A 19799-nucleotide genomic window follows, 5' to 3' on the forward strand; every position below is an offset into this window, starting at 1 on the left:
ATTATAGGTTAGAAGTAAACGCGATTGCTTTAGAGCAATTGATTTAAACACGCGTCAGCATATTGCGACTTTAGAGCTCTGGTTAACTGTTACACAAGTAAAAAAAGTGTCACAAAACACAAAGATACATATAAAGTACAGTTACAATCATAACTGTCTAATAAAAAAAAATTGCACAAAAAAGTTTTAAGGGCTCAAAAGATATGGAGTTAGGGGGGGGGGGAAGGACTGCAAAGTGCTTTAACAAAGAGATACATACACATATATATATATATATATATATATATATATATATATATATATATATATATATATATATATCTCTTCGGGTTAGCGAGCAAGCAAAAAATTTTTACTTTCAACTTTTAAAACGTGTGGCACCCGACGCGCGCAAAGCTTGCTTCTAAAGGAGTTAGTGCATGAGTGGGAGTAATAAATAGCGCTCCACTCATAATTTGGTCCTATATAAGCACTGTACTACCAGACATATGACACTGTTACACAAACAGGATTTAAATATCACCAGGCTTATTTCTTGCATAAAATATGACATATTACATTTTAACAGCAGCAGGTCTCTGATCTTACCCCTAAGTTCTCTCTAAAGCTTGTGCTTTAATGAAATGTGTAACCCAGCAGACATCTAAGTGGACTTATCTCATGATAGACAAATCTCAACTATTTTTACAATGCTCAATTGTAGAAAACAATTGCTACTTTTGCCCAGATTGTTCACAAATACCACTATGTGAGCCCTGATTGGTGTAGGAACAACGGTGAACGATTTGCCAAACTCAGGTTTGGTGAAGCAATGAGTAGCTCATGCAACAGGTTGATATCACATTATATATACACTCTAGTACTAGAAAAAAAAACTTATAGGGACAAAGATTATATTTTAAATGCACAGTAGTGCATTTCAAATACATTTGCAAACATACAGTATGTATATTGCACAAATGTATTCTAATACAAGCAAGCCTTTAAGTGGTAGGCTGCATACACACTCTCATCACCATTTGTATAAGTTCTGAGCACAGACAGTGGTGCCATTTATGCTATTTCTTGGGGATGCATGGGTAATACAGCACATATGCTCAGTGCTTTGCTTGCACTGTAAGGGTTATAACAGAACCTGAGATAACAGGCTAGATACATTTGTGCAAACAAATACATATTGCACAAATGCTTCTAATCAAATTGAAAATGCAGTCCTGGAGCATTTCAAATTTGACATATGTCCCTTTAATTAATTAAAACATGCAAACTCAAATGTATGATAAGAATGTAGGACCTTTCCAACATCTCAATCAAAGTTAATGACATAGGTAACTATATTTTAACCATTATTCTCGGCCTAAAACCTAAGTATTAGTATCAAATGTGAATGTGTGTGAATAAAGAAAGGGCAGTGGAGAGAAAGTGCATATGTTTTTAGGAGTAAAAATTAGGCATTCTTTCCTGCAACAGGGGGAAGGCAGGTGAAGCTTCAGAAGGACCACGTGTGGACCCTGAAACACCTTTTGTCTGCAACTGAGTTAGCTAATATTTATAAAATAAATAAAATAAAATTTAAAAAAATTGTGTGGGAGCTCTTCCATCTTTACTTCATATAAAATGTATATGCCAATATGGGTTGGCAACTTCTGGGTACTTTCCACAACCAAATATAATTAATTCTAAACATTAGGAACAAACACTGTCTGGGTAGAGTTATCAATCTAGTGTCTGGGCAAGGGATATTCAGAAAACACAGATGAGCCATAGACTAGGAATGGTTTTGTATAAGGCTGTATATAGCTGAGGTCAAAAGCTTATGAGCCAGAATTTTGTGAGTTCATGGTTCCCCTGGCTCCTCGAATTTGTCAAAACCATGTTTTAGGTACCACAGAAAGACAGCAAAATATACTCTACTCCTCTGTAACCACGGCGGATGTACCTTTTGGGCATCTTAGGGGGATTACAAACATTAACTGAGCATCGAGTTATCTGATATTTTAAACTACAACAACATGTACTATATCCCTTCAACTATTAAACACTATATTAAAGTGGATAACCAGTGAAACTGTGCAGGGTACAAAGAAATTGGCATATATTCAAGGCAATGCTTTACAGTTGTATAAATGGAGATCTCACAATGCCTAATATTACTTTATTAGCATGCTATATTGATAAAGCAAAGTGTCTGTAAGATGACAATTTATAGTTTATTTTTCTTAAAAAAAAGTTTTATTAAATATATATATATATATATATATATATATATATATATATATATATATATATATATATATATATATACACACACACATACATATAATGCATGGACAAACATTAGAAATTTGATTGAATCATCAGAGATTGTGATCATACAAATCTAATGTTTGTTAGAAATGTCTAGGTCATAGGTCTCCTTTTATTAGTAGTTGGTTTTTAAATATAGAAAGCTTCCTATGTAATCACCTAAGTCTGTTTTCCACTAATCCAAATATTTAATTGCAGCAATGAACTGCTATACAAATGATGACAAAATGCTGCCATTCTTTAGCATGAACAAGAGGGTACAATCACACAATGGTTGAAAATTGCATATAAAACTTAGCCGCCAACCAGAATATTGAGGAGCCAGACATCTTTTTGGAACCAGGTAAGGGATTTGTATATAAAAATACACATAAAAAAAAATGTTTTCGAGTAGAAATTTAGAATCTTTGGCTCTGTTGATTTTGCAAGCCCAGTAATGTGACATACATGAAAATACATACTGAGGATATTACAATCTAAAACCATGGTTGCAGTACTCTTTGGAAGTCAAAGGGTTAAATAGATCACTTCTAAATCCCTGCTGGAAAATGTAAGAGACTAATAGCAACAATAATGTAGAAAACTGCAATTCACTTATTAAAAAAGGACCTCAATAACTAATTTAATTGTTGCTTTAAAACCAATAGCTTGCACAATTTACATACACTAGCAGGATATTGAATGGATCATCAGAAATAATTTTGGGAAAATATGCAAGTTTAGGTGACAGCTTTGGTCCGGATCAAAATGAAGCCAAGCAGTTCAAGTCAACCTCACACATCAGTCCGTCCTAACAAGATTACAAAGCGAAGCATTCTCTACATCCCCTTATTACAGACAGGAGAGGCTACCATCCCTTTACATGACTATCACACCTAGTGACCTATGCTGGGCACATTTTACAGGAATACAGCTTTATTGTTGCAGCTGTGAAATTAAACCCAATATCACTGTATAATGAACTACACAAATACAACTCATTATTTAACAAATGACTAGTGCCAGTGGGCCCAAGAGCTTGCACTCTAATAGTCCAGGTGGTGGCCACATACGCTGAGAATCACTACGATGTCTATAAGAAATATTGCATAGAAGTGTGCCAACATGTAACTTTATCATTGCAGGGGTGTTATTTAATGCAGCGATACCAGATTACATGACACACATAAAAACAACAGATACGTAAAAAGTAGAGATGTAACTGGACCCAAGAGCTTGCACTCTAATTTTCCAGGCTGTGCACATTGACCTGCTGGTGACAGAGATGGTTTTAAGGCCCTCAGGTTGCAATATAAAGGTGACATGTAAGGAACAGAGAGCACTCACCGGTCAGCCGCACACAGCACTCACAGATCAAAACTGCGCTGATAAACAGCAGCCGTCCGTGACCTACTTTCTGCCCTCACTAAATGTCGCACCACTAACCTACTTTTCAACCAATGACATGCGCTGGCTCCCCCGGTGTCAGTGCCAACCAATAGCTTGCCTCCTCAACCTCAACTGCCCAATGGTCATCAGATCTCCAAGTTACTCCCGCCTCCTCTACGTCAGAGCTCAAACTCCTCCAATGGGAATAAAGGAATATTCGCGTCTGGAGAAATAAGTGGAGGAGGTGGTGGCTGATGGTCGCCATATTTGTGGTGGCAGTTGATGGTGCAGTTGCCAGGTGACTCATGGTGTTGTCACCTCAGGCATTCCCATTAAATCTCACGCATGAGTGGGCGCGTCCCGTTAACTAGCTATCATTCTACAGAGGAAGTTGTTATATAGAATACAGTGGTTAAATATATATATATAATCAATATCATAGCATGTCGCCCATGCACATTAGTTGGTTCATACTCTGATATTGATCAATAAGGGAGAAAATGTACCGAAGAATATATGACTGCATCATCTTAGCACTGACACCTACACACAGGCGGATAAAATGTTTACAACTTGTAGCCTTTTCTACATTTGTTAAAAAGCAAAATGAACTTATCTGTCAGTCACAGTAGTTGGAAGTCAAGGCACAGAGCTGTCCTTGCACTTTCTACAGCCCACAAAAAGGGAGCACATGTAAATTACAGTGCAGCCGCTCTGGATTGTAAATCGAGTGCTACTAGGGGTAGTTTGCCATTTAAATGGACATTCTAGTGTAAAAAAAAAAACTGTTTTAATTTATTTTTTTAATTATTCCCATTCTTTTACCATACTATTTTAAAAGTTACACCTTTATTCTGCTCCAGATGAGCATACTCCAGGTAGGTACTGCAGGATATGCATGTATGCCTGCACTGTTTTACTCACCAGCTATATCCTCATCTGGCACAGAACTTTGACTATGTCTTAAAGGGATATGAAACCCAAAAAAATGTAATTTGTAATTCAGACAGCGCATACCATTTTTTAAAAAAAATTCCAATTTACTTCTATTATCAAATTTCTTTCATTTGCATGATATACTGTGTTGAAGAGATACCTAGTTAGGCATCTGTAGCACTTACATGGCAGGAAATAGTGCTGCTATCTAGTGCTCTTGCTAATGGATAACATTCTTGCAAAACTGCAGCCATATAGTGTTCCAGAAATGGGCCATATGTACTCCATATATGTTAAAAAGGAATGTGTGGTTAGGAGATTCATATATTGTCGTATGAAAATTTGTGCTATTTAAAGTTTGAGAGGCGCTCCTGTTCATAGGATCTATCTGTTTGGTGAAATATCCATGTCCCCAAGAGATTTGCCCTCTCTATCAGCATCTTTACACTCAGCCGAGAAGGTTATACTTTAAATGTCCACAATTGGAAATTTAATTAGCTAATATCTACTTTTATAGGATATTCTTACATTACTATATGTTTACCTGTTTTATATACAGTTCGAGTGAGGTTCCTGTACATATTGTGTATTTGATTAGAGACGCACATCTTTACACTCTCACAAAGGGCACATACTAAGTTTATAATAGTTGTATTCTCACTAACTGTGTTCCATATCCTGTTAATAATTATCTCGTAATACATATGTTGGTTAAGTAGGAGCTCCCACCAGTGTATACCACTTGTGAGAGATTGATTAATCCCTGACCCACATGTATATAGTATGAGTTTGCCACTAACTTTCTCCCATACGTATACGTAGCAGTCATCTAGCGAAAAAAAACTCTTCCTCCATATCAATTGTATCTATTGCTTCAATATCTATACCTTGAAAATTTTTACTTTTGTGACCACTATATCTATAATGTTCACATATTATTATCACTGTTTTATATTTTATTATATCTTACTTCTTACTTAGACATTTTTATATCTACTTGGTGTCATTAGGCCCAAAAGTGGCCGCCGACATGACTATCACGTATATTCCATCTTTACTTACCGAGTGGTCCAAGAGTGGCCAGCCAAGAAGTCACTTACTTATGATAGTATTACTGTAAAATGATCTGACACTCTTTCGGCTAGATTACGAGTTTTGCGGTAAGGTGAAAAAGCAGCTTTAACAGGTCCTAACGTTGCTTTTTCACGCCTGCTGGTATTACGAGTCTTGCAGGTATAGGGGCACCACACACTTTTTTGGCCTTCCTGCAAACCCACTTACGTAAATTTCGTAAAGTCTTTTTTCTATGGGACTTCCATAGCGCTGGTATTACAAGTCTGTCCTGGGAGGCCAAAAAGTGAGCGGTACACCCTGCCCCTTCAAGATTCCTAAAGCATTCTAAAGTCAGTAGTTATGAGTTTTACACTACAGAGCCGTAGCATAAAACTCATAACTAAAGTGCTAAAAAGTACACTAACACCCATAAACTACCTATTAACCCCTAAACCGAGGCCCTCCTGCATCGCAAACACTAAAATAAAATTATTAACCCCTAATCTGCCACCCCTAACATCGCCGCCACCTACATTACACTTAACCCCTAATATTCCGCTCCGGACATCGCCGACCTACATCATACTTGTTAACTCCTAATCTGCTGCACCCAACATCGCCGCCACCTACATTATATTTATTAACCCATAATCTGCCGCCCCCAACGTCGCCGCCACTATATTAAATGTATTAACCCCTAAATCTAAGTCTAACCCTAACACCCCCTAACTAAAATATAATACATTGTAGCTAGCTTAGGGTTTATTTTTATTTTACAGGCAAGTTTGTATTTATTTTAACTAGGTAGAATAGTTACTAAATAGTTATTAACTATTTACTAACTACCTAGCTAAAATAAATACAAATTGACCTGTAAAATAAAATCTAACCTAAGTTACACTAACACCTAACCTTCCACTACAATTAAATAAATTACCTACATTAAATAAAATTAAATAAATTAAATTAGCTAAATCACAAAGAAACCACTAAATTACAGAAAATAAAAACTAATTGAACCTAATCTAAGAGCCCTATCAAAATAAAAAAAGCCCCCCCCCAAATAAAAAAAAACCCTAGCCTAAACTAAACTACCAATAGCCCTTAAAAGGGCCTTTTGCGGGGCATTGCCCCAAATAAATCAGCTCTTTTACCTGTAAAAAAAAAATACAAACAACCCCCACAACAGTAAAACCCACCACCCACACAACCAACCCCCCAAATAAAACCCTAACTAAAAAAACCTAAACTCCACATTGCCCTGAAAAGGGCATTTGGATGGGCATTGCCCTTAAAAGGGCATTTAGCTCTATTGCTGCCCAAAGCCCTAACCTAAAAAATAAACCCACCCAATACACCCTTAAAAAATCCTAACACTAACCCTGAAGATTCACTTACCGGGAGAAGTCTTCATCCAAGCGGCAAGATGTCCTCAACGAAGCCGGCAGAAGAGATCCTCCAGACGGGCAGAAGTGGTCCTCCAGACGGGCAGAAGTCTTCATCCAGACGGCATCTTCTATCTTCATCCTTCCGACGCGGAGCAGCTCCATCTTCAAGAGATCCGGCGCGGAGCATCCTCTTCAAACGACATCTTCTTCGGAATGAATATCACTTTATGTGACGTCAACCAGATTCCAATTGGCTGATAGAATTCTATCAGCCAATCGGAATTAAGGTAGAAAAAATTCTATTGGCTGATGCAATCTGAGACCCATTATCCTCTTTAGAGTGCCTATAAACAGGAGTAGACAGGATCCAATCAGCCATTAGGATTGAGCTCGCATTCTATTGGCTGATTGGAACAGCCAATAGAATGCCAACTCAATCCTATTGGCTGATTGCATCAGCCAATAGGATTTTTTCTACCTTAATTCTGATTGGCTGATAGAATTCTATCAGCCAATCGGAATCTAAGGGACGCCATCTTGGATGACGTCACTTAAAGTGATATTCATTCCGAAGAAGACGTTGTTTGAAGAGGATGCTCCACGCCGGATGTCTTGAAAATGGAGCCGCTCCGCGTCAGAAGGATGAAGATAGAAGATGCCGTCTGGATGAAGACCTGCCTGTCTGGAAGACCACTTCTGCCCGTCTGGAGGACCACTTCTGCCTGCTTCGTTGAGGACATCTTGCTACTTGGATGAAGACTTCTCCCAGTAAGTGAATCTTCGGGGGTTAGTGTTAGGATTTTTTAAGGGTGTATTGGGTGGGTTTATTTTTTAGGTTAGGGCTTTGGGCAGCAATAGAGCTAAATGCCCTTTTAAGGGCAATGCCCATCCAAATGCCCTTTTCAGGTAATTAGGTTTTTTTAGTTAGGGTTTAATTTGGGGGGTTGGTTGTGTGGGTGGTGGGTTTGACTGTTGGGGGTTTGTTTGTATTTTTTTTTTACAGGTAAAAGAGCTGATTTCTTTGGGGCAATGCCCCGCAAAAGGCCCTTTTAAGGGCTATTGGTAGTTTAGTTTTTTTTATTTTGATAGGGCTCTTAGATTAGGTGTAATTAGTTTAAAATTCTGTAATTTGTTTTTATTTTCTGTAATTTAGTGTTGTTGTTTTTTTATGATTTAGCTAATTTAATTTATTTAATTGTATTTAATGTAGCTAATGTATTTAATTGTAGTGTAGTGTTAGGTGTTAGTGTAACTTAGGTTAGGTTTTATTTTACAGGTCAATTTGTATTTATTTTAGCTAGGTAGTTATTAAATAGTTAATAACTATTTAGTAACTATTCTACCTAGTTAAAATAAATACAAACTTGCCTGTAAAATAAAAATAAAACCTAAGATAGATACAATGTAACTATTAGTTATATTGTAGCTAGCTTAGGGTTTATTTTATAGGTAAGTATTTAGTTTTAAATAGGAATAATTTAGTTATTAATAGTAATTTTTATTTAGATTTATTTTAATTATATTTAAGTTAGGTGGTGTTAGGGTTAAGACTTAGATTTAGGGGTTAATACATTTAATATAGTGGGGTGGCAGATTAGGGGTTAATTTATATAATGTAGGTGTCGGCGATGTTGGGGGCAGCAGATTAGGGGTTAATAAGTATAATGTAGGTGGCGGCGATGTCCAAGCGGCAGATTGGGGTTAATAAGTATAATATAGGTATCGGCGATGTCGGGGTGACAGATTAGGGCTTAATAAGTATAATGTAGGTGTCGGCAATGTCGGGGGCAGCAGATTAGGGGTTAATAAGTGTAAGATTAGGGGTGTTTAGACTCAGGGTTCATGTTAGGGTGTTAGGTGTAAACATAAATTTCTTTTCCCCATAGGAATTAATGGGGCTGCGTTACTGAGTTATACGCTGCTTTTTGGCAGGTGTTAGACTTTTTCTCAGCCGGCTCTCCCCATTGATGTCTATGGGTAATTCGTGCACGAGCACGTACAACCAGCTCACCGCTGACTTAAGCAGCGCTGGTATTGGAGTGAAGTGTGGAGCTCAATTTTACTCACTTCTTGCCTGTTAACACCGGGTTTGTAAAAACCTGTAATACCAGCGCTGCAGGGAAGTGAGCGGTGAGAAAAAACTGCTCGTTAGCACCGCACCCCTGTTACCGCAAAACTCGTAATCTAGGCGTTTGTTTCTCTTCTTTTTATCTATGTTTACTGTTCCACTGAATTATTGTCATTATTGTCACAAGACAGACGATCAATGTATGTTTTATCTTTCACAAAACCTCAATAAAAGATTACAAATTTAAAAAAAAGAAGGAATGTGTGGTATGCAATTATGTAATCAGCAGCATGTGCACAAAGGAGGTAGCAAATTTCGACAAGGAAATTGTCCTGTTGGATTTTGCTGCCGCCAGGACATGCACACATGCGCAGTTCAATCTACGCTTGTCACAGTGATGAGGAAAAAGACAATTGTGACAGGCGTTTAATGGGTTCAAAAACATAATTTATGTAAGAACTTACCTGATAAATTAAATTCTTTCATAGTTGCAAAAGTCTATGAGCTAGTGACGTATGGGATATACATTCCTACCTTGAGGGGGCAAAGTTTCCCAAAACTCAAAATGCCTATAAATATACCTCCCACCGCACTCATACTTCAGTTTAACGAATAGCCAAGAAGTGAGGTGTACAAAATTAGTAAAAAGCAAACAAAAAAGACGAACTGGAAAAAATGATGTGCTTTATTCAAAAAAATCATAACCACAAAAAATAGGGTGGGTCTTATGGATTCTTGTCACTATGAAAGAAATGAATTTATCGGGTAAGTTCTTACATTAATTATGTTTTCTTTCATGTAAGTGGCAAGAGTCTATGAGCTACTGACGTATGGGATATAATACCCAAGATGTGGAAGTCCACAAGTCACTAGTGAGGGAGGGATAAAAATAAAAACAGCTATTTTCGCTGAGAAATTAAATCCCAAACAATAATTACGTTTTCTTAAATATTTAAAAACAACCTCAAATCAAAGGCATTAGAAACAAGCTGAGACAACTGCCTGAAAAACCTTCCTACCAAAGGCTGCTTTCGAAGAAGCAAGCACATAAAATATGTAAAATGAAAAAGTCTGCAAAGTAGACCAAGTTGCTGCTTTGCAAAGTTGATCAACTGAAGCTTCATTCTTGAGAGCCCAAGAAGTGGCAACTGATCTAGTAGAATGAGCTGTAATTCTCTAAGCTTTGTGAATCAAATGTCTGAACAAAAAAATCCCCAGAGAAATAACAGAGAATTTCTGACCTTTCCTGGAGACAGAAAAAATAACAAAAACTAATATTTCAAAGCTCTTACCACATCCAAAGAATATAAAGACCCTACAAGAGTATTCTTAAAATTAGGACTCAAAGAAGGAACAACAATTTCCTTATTGATGTTGTTAGAATTCACAACTTTAGGTAACAATTTAAATGAAGTCGGGAAAATAACTTTATCTTGATATAAAAACAGATAAAGAGACACACAAAAGAGAGCAGACAATACAGAAACTCTTCAAGGAGAAGAGATAGCCAAAAGAAAAAAAGAGCAGAAATTTGTCCTTCCAAAGAATTTGCAGACAAAACGTTAATCCAAACCAACCTGAAGAAACTGTAAAATCCTAGGAATCATGAGTTGAACATCATGAAAAATAGGTTTTACAAACCCGAAAATAAAATCTCCTAGAAACAGACTTACGAGCTTGTATCATAGTGCTAATAACTGAGTCAGAGAAACATCTATGACTAAACACTTAAGTGTTCAATTTCCAAACTTTCAAATTTTAGAAATTTGAGATCCTATGGAAAAAACGGCCCCTGAAACATAAGGTCTGGCCTTAAAGGAAGTGGCCAAGGCTGGCAACTGAACATCCTGACAAGGTCCGCATACCAAAACCTGAGAGACCAAACTGAAGCTATAAGAAACACATACAAATTGTTCCATTATGATCTTGAAGATTATCCTTGGAAAAAGAACCAGAGGCGGAAAAATGTAAGAAGGTTGGTAAAAACCAAAGAACTGCTGGAGCATCCACTATCTCCACCTGAGGATCCTTGGACCTGGAAAGGAATCTGGAAAACTTCTTGTTTAGACGAGAGACCATCAGATCTATTTCTGGAAGACCCCACATCTGTACAAGATGAAAAACACATCTGGATGGAGAGCACTCCCCCAGATATAAAGTCAGACGGCTGTGATAATCCCCTTCCCATTTATCTACACCTGAGATATGAATCGCAGAAATTAGACAAGAGTTGGATTCCATCCAAGAAAGTATCCGAGATACTTCCTGCATAACTGAAGGACTGCGAGTCCCTCCTTGATGATTGACAAATGCCACTATTGTGATATTGTCTGTTTAAAAAACAAATGTAAAATTTGTCTCTTCAAAAGAAGTCACGCCTAAAGAGCCCTGAAAATAGCATAGAGTTCTAAAATATTGATTGGTAACCTCGCCTCCTGTCTCAGACAGCTCCCCCACCTGAAAAACTTGCATCTATTGAGAATACAGTCCAGGTAAGATGAAAAAATGAGGCCCCCTGAACAATAGGATGATAGTCCAACCACCAAATCAGAGGAAAAAATTGAGACAGAAGGTTTAGACAAACTAAAATTAACTTTTAAGGAATCAAGAAACACTATTGTAAATTGATCCTCCAACCATGTCTTGAGGAAAACACACTAGTTGTTACAAGTGAGATTCTGCTGAATGAAAAGATTAAAGCAAGTACCAAATATTATCGAAATAAGAAAACACTGTAATACCCTGCTCTCTGAATACAGATAGAAGGGCACCAAGAATCTTTGAAAAGAATCTCTGAGCTGCCGCTAGCTCAAAAGGACAAGCGACAAATTGGTAATGCTTATCTAGAAAAGAGAATCTCAGAAAACAATAGTGGTCTGAATTAATTGAGAAAAAGCGTCCTGCAAGTCTATTATGGACATGAAGTAACCTTGCTAAACAGAAAGGCAGAATAGTCCCTATAGTCACCATCTTGAAAGTTGGGACTCTTACAAACCGATATAAAAATTTCAGATCCTGAATTTTTTTTTTCTTTAGGACAATGAATAGATTTGAATAGAAACCCAAACTTAATTTCTGCAGAGGATCTGGAACCATCACCCCTGAAAACTATAAATATGAAACATAATTCAGAAAAACCTAAGCTTTCACAGGGTTTGTTATAACATGGAAAAGAATCTTCACATGGGAGGTTTTTATTCTGAATCCTATTCAATACCCCTGAGAAAACAAAATTCTGAATCCACTGATTTGAACAGAAACTGTCCAAATGTGTGGAAATAAATTCAATCTGCCCCCCCACCAGTAGAACTGGTTTAAAAGGCCGTACCTTCATGCAGTCTTAGGGGCTGAAATTAGATTAATTATAAGGCTTAGAATTATTCAAATTCAGAAAAAACTAAAATCAGAGCCAAAGGCCTAAAGGGAATGAAAAAACAATTGGAGCTTAAAAATTACCCTTAGATTTCTTAACTTGGGGCAGAAAAGACTCACTTTCTCCCCGTATTAGAGGAGATCATAAAATCCAATATAAAATCTTAAAAAAAACTACTATCCTAAAATAATAAGATAGTAATCTAAATTTAAACACCATGTCATAAAACTTTTCTAATAAAATGGCTAAAAACAAAGATTGAATATCAGTTAAAATGACATAAAATATAGCATCATAAATGAAATGATTAGCATGTTGAAGTAAAAGAACAAAGATTAGACAAATCAAGATCTGATAACTAAACTGTCCAACCAAAAAAGTTGAAACAGCAGCAACATTAGCCATAGAAATGGCAGGTTAAAAAAATATGGCCAATATGTAAATATGCTTCTCTTAAGATAGGAAACAAGCTTCCTATCTAAAAGATCCTTAAAAGAAATATCTTCCATAGGATAGAAGTACGTTCGGCAAGAGAAGAAATAGCCCCACCTTTAGGGACTTTTACCTAAAAACACTAACGGCTAGATTACGAGTTTTGCGTTAGGCTTAAAAAGCAGAGTTGGCCGGTCCCCAACGCTGCTTTTTAACGCCCGCTGGTATTACGAGTCTTGCAGGTACAGGTGAACCGCTCACTTTTTTGGCCAGACTCGGAAATACCGCAAATCCACTTACGTCAATTGCATAGCCTATTTTTTCAATGGGCCGGTATTACGAGTCTTCCAAAAAGTGAGCGGTAGACCCTCTCCTGTCAAGCCTGGTACCACATTTTCAGCCAGTCAGTAGTTAAGAGTTTTACACTACAACGCTGTAGCATAAAACTCTTAACTAAAGTGCTAAAAAGTACACTAACATCCATAAACTACCTAATTAACCCCTAAACCGAGGCCCTCCTACATCGCAAACACTAAAATTACATTTTTAACCCCTAATCTGCCGAACCGGACATCGCCGCCACTATAATAAATATATTAACCCCTAAACCGTCGTACTCCTGCCTCGCAAACATTAGTTAAATATTATTAACCCCTAATCTGCCGTCCCTAACATCGCCGACACCTACCTACATTTATTAACCCCTAATCTGCTGCCCCCAACATCGCTGCCACTATATTAAAGTTATTAACCCCTAAATCTAAGTCTAACCCTAACCCTAACACCCCCTAATTTAAATATAATTTAAATAATAAATCTAAATAAATATAACTATCATTAACTAAATAATTCCTATTTAAAACTAAATATGTACCTATAAAATAAACCCTAAGCTAGCTACAATATAACTAATAGTTACATTGTAGCTAGCTTAGGGTTTATTTTTATGTTACAGGCAAGTTTGTATTTATTTTAACTAGGTAGAATAGTTACTAAATAGTTATTAGCTATTTAATAAACTACCTAGCTAAAATAAATACAAAAGTACCTGTAAAATAAAATCTAACCTAAGTTACAATTACACCAAACACTACACTATAATTAAATTAATTCCCTAAATTAAATAAAATTACCTAAAGTACAAAAACCCCCCCACTAAATTACAGAAAATAATAAACAAATTACAAGATTTTTAAACTAATTACACCTAATCTAATCCCCCTAACAAAATAAGAAAGCCCCCCCCAAATAAAAAAAATCCCTTCCCTACACTAAATTACAAATAGCCCTTAAAAGGGCCTTTTGCGGTTGGATGAAGACGTCTGCCGGTAAGGTGATCTTCAAGTGGTTAGTGTTAGGTTTTTTTAAGGGGGGATTTGGTGGGTTTTAGAGTAGGGTTGGTTGTGTGGGTGGTAAGTTTTAATGTTGGGGGGATTTGTAATTTTTTTTAAAAGGTAAAATAGCTGATTACTTTGATGCAATCAGCCAATAGGATTGAAGTTCAATCCTATTGGCTGATCCAATCAGCCAATAGGATTGAGCTGGCATTCTATTGGCTGTTCCAATCAGGATTTTTTCTACCTTAATTCCGATTGGCTGATAGAATTCTATCAGCCAATCGGAATTGAAGGGACGCCATCTTGGATGACGTCATTTAAAGGAACCTTCATTCCAGAAGAGCTGTCGGATGAAGAGGATGCTCCGCGTTGGATGTCTTGAAGATGGACCCGCTCCGCGCCAGATGGATGAAGATAGAAGATGCCATCTGGATGAAGACTTCTGCCCGTCTGGAGGACCACTTCTGCCTGGCTTGGATGAAGACTTCTGCCCGTCTGGAGGACCACTTCTGCCCGGTTGGATGAAGACGTCTCCCGGTAAGGTGATCTTCAACGGGTTAGTGTTAGGTTTTTTTAAGGGGGAATTGGGTGGGTTTTAGAGTAGGGTTGGTTGTGTGGGTGGTGGGTTTTAATGTTAGGGGGGATTTGTAAAAAATTTTAAAGGTAAAAGAGCTGATTAGTTTGGGGCAATGCCCTGCAAAATGCCCTTTTAAGGGCTATTTGTAATTTAGTGTAGAGTAGGGCTTTTTTATTTTGGGGGGGGGCTTTTTTATTTTGTTAGGGGGATTAGATTAGGTGTAATTAGTTTAAAAATCTTGTAATTTGTTTATTATTTTCTGTAATTTAGTGTTTTTTTTGTACTTTAGATAATTTAATTCAATTTAGGGAATTAATTTAATTATAGTGTAGTGTTAGGTGTAATTGTAACTTAGGTTAGGTTTTATTTTACAGGTACTTTTGTATTTATTTTAGCTAGGTAGTTTATTAAATAGTTAATAACTATTTAGTATCTATTCTACCTAGTTAAAATAAATACAAACTTGCCTGTAAAATAAAAAAAAATCCTAAACTAGCTAGAATGTAACTATTAGTTATATTGTAGCTATCTTAGGCCTAGATTTGGAGTTTGGCGGTAGCCGTGAAAACCAGCGTTAGAGGCTCCTAACGCTGGTTTTAGGCTACCGCCGGTATTTGGAGTCATTAAAAAAAGGGTCTAACGCTCACTTTTCAGCCGCGACTTTTCCATACCGCAGATCCCCTTACGTCATTTGCGTATCCTATCTTTTCAATGGGATCTTTCTAACTCCGGTATTTAGAGTCGTGTCTGAAGTGAGCGTTAGAATTCTAACGACAAAACTCCAGCCGCAGAAAAAAGTCAGTAGTTAAGAGCTTTCTGGGCTAACGCCGGTTCATAAAGCTCTTAACTACTGTGCTCTAAAGTACACTAACACCTATAAACTACCTATGTACTCCTAAACCGAGGCCCCCCCACATCGCCGCCACTCGATAAAAATTTTTTAACCCCTAATCTGCCGATTGCCACCTACGTTATCCTTATGTACCCCTAATCTGCTGCCCCTAACACCGCCGACCCCTATATTATATTTATTAACCCCTAACCTGCCCCCCACAACGTCGCAGCCAGCTACCTACAATAATTAACCCCTAATCTGCCGACCGCAAAGAGCCGCCACCTACATTATAGCTATGTACCCCTAATCTGCTGCCCCTAACACCGCCGACCCCTATATTATATTTATTAACCCCTAATCTGCCCCCTCAACGTCGCCTCCACCTGCCTACACTTATTAACCCCTAATCTGCCGAGCGGACCTGAGCGCTACTATAATAAAGTTATTAACCCCTAATCCGCCTCACTAACCCTATAATAAATAGTATTAACCCCTAATCTGCTCTCCCTAACATCGCCGACACCTAACTTCAATTATTAACCCCTAATCTGCCGACTGGAGCTCACCGCTATTCTAATAAATGTATTAACCCCTAAAGCTAAGTCTAACCCTAACACTAACACCCCCCCTAAGTTAAATATAATTTTAATCTAACGAAATTAATTAACTCTTATTAAATAAATTATTCCTATTTAAAGATAAATACTTACCTGTAAAATAAACCCTAATATAGCTACAATATAAATTATAATTATATTATAGCTATTTTAGGATTAATATTTATTTTACAGGTAACTTTGTAATTATTTTAACCAGGTACAATAGCTATTAAATAGTTAAGAACTATTTAATAGCTAAAATAGTTAAAATAATTACAAATTTACCTGTAAAATAAATCCTAACCTAAGTTACAATTAAACCTAACACTACACTATCAATAAATTAATTAAATAAAATACCTATAATTATCTACAATTAAACCTAACACTACACTATCAATAAATAAATTAAATACAATTCCTACAAATAAATACAATGAAATAAACTAACTAAAGTACAAAAAATAAAAAAGAACTAAGTTACAAAAAATAAAAAAATATTTACAAACATTAGAAATATATTACAACAATTTTAAACTAATTACACCTACTCTAAGCCCCCTAATAAAATAACAAAGCCCCCCAAAATAAAAAAAATCCCTACCCTATTCTAAATTACTAAAGTTCAAAGCTCTTTTACCTTACCAGCCCTGAACAGGGCCCTTTGCGGGGCATGCCCCAAGAAGTTCAGCTCTTTTGCCTGTAAATAAAACATACAATACCCCCCCCAACATTACAACCCACCACCCACATACCCCTAATCTAACCCAAACCCCCCTTAAATAAACCTAACACTAAGCCCCTGAAGATCTCCCTACCTTGAGTCGTCTTCACCCAGCCGAGCCAAATTCTTCATCCAAGCGGAGCAAGAAGAGGTCCTCCATCCGGTAGAAGTCTTCATCCAAGCGGGGCAGAAGAGGTCTTCCATCCGATTGAAGTCTTCATCCAAGAGGCATATTCTATCGTCATCCATCCGGAGTGGAGCGGCAGCATCCTGAAGACCTCCGACGCGGAACATCCATCCTGGCTGACGACTGAACGACGAATGACGATTCCTTTAAATGACGTCATCCAAGATGGCGTCCCTCGAATTCCGATTGGCTGATAGGATTCTATCAGCCAATCGGAATTAAGGTAGGAATATTCTGATTGGCTGATGGAATCAGCCAATCAGAATCAAGTTCAATCCGATTGGCTGATCCAATCAGCCAATCAGATTGAGCTCGCATTCTATTGGTTGTTCCGATCAGCCAATAGAATGCGAGCTCAATCTGATTGGCTGATTGGATCAGCCAATCGGATTGAACTTGATTCTGATTGGCTGATTCCATCAGCCAATCAGAATATTCCTACCTTAATTCCGATTGGCTGATAGAATCCTATCAGCCAATCGGAATTCGAGGGACGCCATCTTGGATGACGTCATTTAAAGGAACCATCATTCGTCGTTCAGTCGTCGGCCATGATGGATGTTCCGCGTCGGAGGTCTTCAGGATGCTGCCGCTCCACTCCGGATGGATGACGATAGAAGATGCCTCTTGGATGAAGACTTCAATCGGATGGAAGACCTCTTCTGCCCCGCTTGGATGAAGACTTCTACCGGATGGAGGACCTCTTCTTGCTCCGCTTGGATGAAGAATTTGGCTCTGCTGGGTGAAGACGACTCAAGGTAGGGAGATCTTCAGGGGCTTAGTGTTAGGTTTATTTAAGGGGGGTTTGGGTTAGATTAGGGGTATGTGGGTGGTGGGTTGTAATGTTGGGGGGGGTATTGTATGTTTTTTTTTACAGGCAAAAGAGCTGAACTTCTTGGGGCATGCCCCGCAAAGGGCCCTTTTCAGAGCTGGTAAGGTAAAAGAGCTTTGAACTTTAGTAATTTAGAATAGGGTAGGGCATTTTTTTTATTTTGGGGGGCTTTGTTATTTTATTAGGGGGCTTAGAGTAGGTGTAATTAGTTTAAAATTGTTGTAATATATTTCTAATGTTTGTAAATATTTTTTTATTTTTTGTAACTTAGTTCTTTTTTATTTTTTGTACTTTAGTTAGTTTATTTCATTGTATTTATTTGTAGGAATTGTATTTAATTTATTTATTGATAGTGTAGTGTTAGGTTTAATTGTAGATAATTATAGGTATTTTATTTAATTAATTTATTGATAGTGTAGTGTTAGGTTTAATTGTAACTTAGGTTAGGATTTATTTTACAGGTAAATTTGTAATTATTTTAACTATTTTAGCTATTAAATAGTTCTTAACTATTTAATAGCTATTGCACCTGGTTAAAATAATTACAAAGTTACCTGTAAAATAAATATGAATCCTAAAATAGCTATAATATAATTATAATTTATATTGTAGCTATATTAGGGTTTATTTTACAGGTAAGTATTTATCTTTAAATAGGAATAATTTATTTAATAAGAGTTAATTAATTTCGTTAGATTAAAATTATATTTAATTTAGGGGGGTGTTAGTGTTAGGGTTAGACTTAGCTTTAGGGGTTAATACATTTATTAGAATAGCGGTGAGCTCCAGTCGGCAGATTAGGGGTTAATGTTTGAAGTTAGGTGTCGGCGATGTTAGGGAGGGCAGATTAGGGGTTAATACTATTTATTATAGGGTTAGTGAGGCGGATTAGGGGTTAATAACTTTATTATAGTAGCGCTCAGGTCCGGTCAGCAGATTAGGGGTTAATAAGTGTAGGCAGGTGGAGGTGACGTTGTGGGGGGCAGATTAGGGGTTAATAAATATAATATAGGGGTCGGCGGTGTTAGGGGCAGCAGATTAGGGGTACATAGGGATAATGTAAGTAGCGGCGGTTTACGGAGCGGCAGATTAGGGGTTAAAAATAATATGCAGGGGTCAGCGATAGCAGGGGCGGCAGAATAGGGGTTAATAAGTGTAAGGTTAGGGGTGTTTAGACTCGGGGTACATGTTAGAGTGTTAGGTGCAGACGTAGGAAGTGTTTCCCCATAGCAAACAATGGGGCTGCGTTAGGAGCTGAACGCGGCTTTTTTGCAGGTGTTAGGTTTTTTTTCAGCTCAAACAGCCCCATTGTTTCCTATGGGGGAATCGTGCACGAGCACGTTTTTGAGGCTGGCCGTGTCCGTAAGCAACTCTGGTATCGAGAGTTGCAGTTGCGTTAAATATGCTCTACGCTCCTTTTTTGGAGCCTAACGCAGCCATTCTGTGGACTCTCAATACCAGAGTTATTTTAAAGGTGCAGCCAGAAAAAAGCCAGCGTTAGCTACGCGGGTCGTTACCGACAAAACTCTAAATCTAGCCGTTAGGGTTTATAGGTAAGTATTTAGTTTTAAATAGGAATAATTTAGTTAATGATAGTTATTTTATTTAGATTTATTTAAATTATATTTAAGTTAGGGGGGGTTAGGGTTAGACTTAGATTTAGGGGTTAATAAGTTTAATATAGTGGCGGCGACATTGGGGGCGGCAGATTAGGGGTTAATAAATATAATGTAGGTGTTGGCGATGTTAGGGGCGGCAGATTAGGGGTTCATAAGTATAATGT

The 19799-nt window shown here is 37.4% G+C and overlaps 1 protein-coding gene across 1 annotated transcript in view; it reads right to left on the reverse strand.

Annotated features, from left to right (window-relative positions):
- Nucleotides 1–3760, reverse strand: part of BMAL1 (basic helix-loop-helix ARNT like 1) — a 274533-nt gene extending 270773 nt beyond the window's left edge. Inside the window, exon 1 of the mRNA XM_053720246.1 lies at nt 3634–3760. The gene's annotated coding sequence lies outside the window, so the exon portion shown is untranslated. The remainder of the gene's footprint in view (nt 1–3633) is intronic.
- Between the last annotated feature and the right edge of the window lie 16039 nt (nt 3761–19799).

The sequence above is a fragment of the Bombina bombina genome, chromosome 7, assembly GCF_027579735.1.
Source record: "Bombina bombina isolate aBomBom1 chromosome 7, aBomBom1.pri, whole genome shotgun sequence".
Taxonomy (NCBI): Eukaryota; Metazoa; Chordata; class Amphibia; order Anura; family Bombinatoridae; genus Bombina; species Bombina bombina.